Genomic DNA, 3,514 nt, shown 5'->3' on the forward strand with positions numbered 1-3,514 from the left:
ATAAAAATAAAATACCGTTCGTACAAAAAATCTATAATCAAGCGTTTTTAAATACAGTCCGCTGGTTTAGTATCAAACAAGCATAATTTTGCGTATGCTTCGGTTTCCACGCTAATTTCGCGTGGCATATGTTTAGAGGGGTATTACCGTCCTTCACTGAAACCACGGATTCGATGCAAAGCGGCATATGACGCGAGAATTCTTTCTTATCCACTGAGAAGTTTTTAACTGCCGGAAGAAGATCGAAAGAGCATATGGCATAATCAATAACGGAATTTCCTACAACACCGCAAAACGTAAATTCACCAGACCTGTCACCAGATATGCTACCATTTAAAATAACTCCGCCAACATCTTCGGCTAGGCTCAGTACTTTTTTACCCTTTGCATCAGGCAGTCCAGACACTAGATTACTATCAATTTCTTGAGATTTGCCTACGCGTGCATTTAAATCTCCAAGAAAAAAGAAGGAGTCTGGTTGCTGGGTAGCTAAAAAATTTTCCAAACGTTTAAAATCTTCACACCACTTGTTACAATTTAGATACTGAGGGATAAACCAAGTATTAACATGTAGGTTGACCGAGAGTACAACAAACTCAGAGACGTTAAGAAATTGTGTATTATAAACCTTGTCCAAGCTTCTTTTAAAACCAAACATACACCCACCGCTAGCTCGACCAGCTTAATGTGTCTTAACAGCATCTACCCAATGTAGGAGGTAATCTTTAAAAAGGTGAGAAAACTTTGATCTGTCATCCGAGATTACATGTGTTTCAAACAAAAAGAAAACATCAAAAGTATAAATATACTTAAAAAAGTTATTATACATAAGTTTACTGCGTATATTAGCTACATTATACGATAAAATTTTTAGCCCTGATTCCCTAACACCTCCACCCAAATCTGCAAACTCGTGACTATCCACCACTAGTTTTTTGCCGCAATCTTCTTCAAAACACCATCATACATCAAGTCAATCTTGCTTAGATTATTGCCATAAACGCTACGAAGCAACACCTCCGCTGGCCCCCCATCGCACATTAATATCTTGCTGGCGTTAAACGCCATCCATCGCTGGTTGACGCACATAGAGTAGGAAATATTTATTCCTTATTTCCTATATTGGTGACCCCGATAAAAGTTTACAACGTGTATCTCATAAGATTCTTCGAGATGAAGATTAGCTCGTTACCCTTCGCGGAGAAAATGAGGAGCTTCAACGACAGATGGACGAATGACGTCAGCAAGCGCAACAACAACAGCAGCAGCAGCGGGATTATGATTTTGCCGCTAACTTCGCCGATCATCGCCCTGCAGCTCATCGTGTTGCAGTAAAACTTCCGCCTTTTTTGGTCTGACAAACCAAAATTATGGTTTTCGCAGGCTGATTCGCAGTTTACGTTGTCCGATATCACAAATTAGGTAACAAAATTCCATTATGTTGTTTCGCAGCTGGACGCACGTATCGCATTGGAAATCGAGGACGTTATAGAAAATCCTCCTCCGCTGAAAACATACACATTTTTGCGCACAAAATTGATTGATCGTTTGTCTGCGTCTGAGGTACAGCGAGTCCGCCAACTTATCAGTGAGGAAAAGCTCGGAGATCGCAAACCATCGCAGTTTCTTCGTCACTTACGCTCTCTCGCTGGTTCAGCTATCCTGATTGATAATCTCCTTCGTCAACTCTGGCTTAAGCGTCTTCCGCCCAACGTCCAGGCTATTCTTGCGATACAGTCTGAATTGCAGCTCGACAACATTGCGGAGCTTACTGACAAGATTGTCGAAGTCTCACCGAGCACACTGACTTTCGCTGTAAATGCAGCGCTCAGCGATAAAAGTATCGAAAGCAGCCTATTAAATACGATTGCTGATCTACAAAAGCAAGTGGCCGAATTGTCTGCTTTTCGTTCGTGCCCACATCATTCCCATAGTTCTTCCAACAGCTCTCGACGTCGTAGCAAATCTCAAAATCGAAGCAACTCTAACCAAATTTTTGTTGGTGCCCTCAAAAATTCCAGGACAAAGTAAAAAATGTATAAGTCCCTGTAATTATTTGGAAAACGGAAAAAGCACCCTGTGAATGCGGCATCAGACTACTTGTCAACCAGTTGCCGCCTAATTGTCACTGATAAAATATCTGAACATCGCTTTCTCGTCGATACTGGTTCCGACTTATGTTGCTTTGCTCCAAGTCTATTACGTGATCGTCGTTCTCCTGTCAATTACGACTTGTGTGCTGCAAATGGAAGCAAAATCAAAACTTAGGAATTCGTCGTGATTTTTCATGGAGATTTATCGTCGCCGACGATGATGTACCAATAAATGGATCTGCATTTCTCGCTTATTATCACCTTTTATCGGATTGTTGTACAAAATGCATCGTCGACGTCACAACTGGTCTTCAATTACACGGTTTCTCTCAGCCTTCTTCGCAAAGCAGTGTTAAAGCAGTTCAGGATTCGTCGACTTTCGGTGCTCTCATTTCTCAATTTCCTGAAATTACTCGTCCACCAGGTTTACCTCGTAATATAAAATACGAGACTGTTCATCACATTGGTGCAACTCTTGGACCACCGGTGACAAGCAAAGTACGACGCTTAAATCCTGAGAAATTAAAAATAGCTAAATAAGAATTCGACGCTATGTTACAGGCTGGTAACACTCGTCCATCAGAGAGTTCTTGGTCATCGCCTTTACACGTGGCAACGAAAAGTGATTCAAATTGTCGCCCTTGTGGAGATTTTCGTGCACTGAATGCTCGAACTATCTCAGATCGGTATCCTGTTCGTCACATTCCCGACGTCACTCACATTATCGATGGTTGTACAGTATTTTCGAAAATTGATCTTGTTAAAGCTTATCAACAAATTCCTATAGCCGAAGATGACATTTCCAAAACTGCTATTATTATTCCATTTGGCCTTTTTGAATTTCCATTCATGACGTTTGGACTCTGAAACGCTGGCCAGACCTTTCTAAGGTTTATGGATGAAGTTTTGCGAAGTTTAGATTTTTGTTTCGTTTATATGGTGACATATATAAGCAACACTAAGGGATACTATCATCTCTAAGCCGATACTTAGCAGTGACTTGTATGCACATCAACAAGTCAATCATTATGTATATACATATGTCCATACAAGCAGCGGAGAGAAACTCACAAAAACATCCATATATCTGAGACCCTCCCAAAAGTAGGCTATCATCGGTGGAGGTATTACTCACATATACACGCGCATATGGCTATGCGGGAAGCTATAATAATCGCGCATCTTTAGTTATAGCTGATAAATTTATAGCTGGTAAACAAGTAGTTAATTCTAGAAATAGAAACGCCCAGAAGTATACGAATGATACATCACAGAGTATAAAAGGAGTTAAAGCTGAATACGCAGTAATCAGCTTGATTTAAGCAAGCTATTGGTTGTGAAGTATCAGTGTAATTGTGAAGTACTTTAATAAAGGCCATTTTGCATTATTGAATATTAGAGTTATTTATTCAACAGTTCAG

The sequence above is a fragment of the Eurosta solidaginis genome, chromosome X, assembly GCF_040869045.1.
Source record: "Eurosta solidaginis isolate ZX-2024a chromosome X, ASM4086904v1, whole genome shotgun sequence".
Taxonomy (NCBI): Eukaryota; Metazoa; Arthropoda; class Insecta; order Diptera; family Tephritidae; genus Eurosta; species Eurosta solidaginis.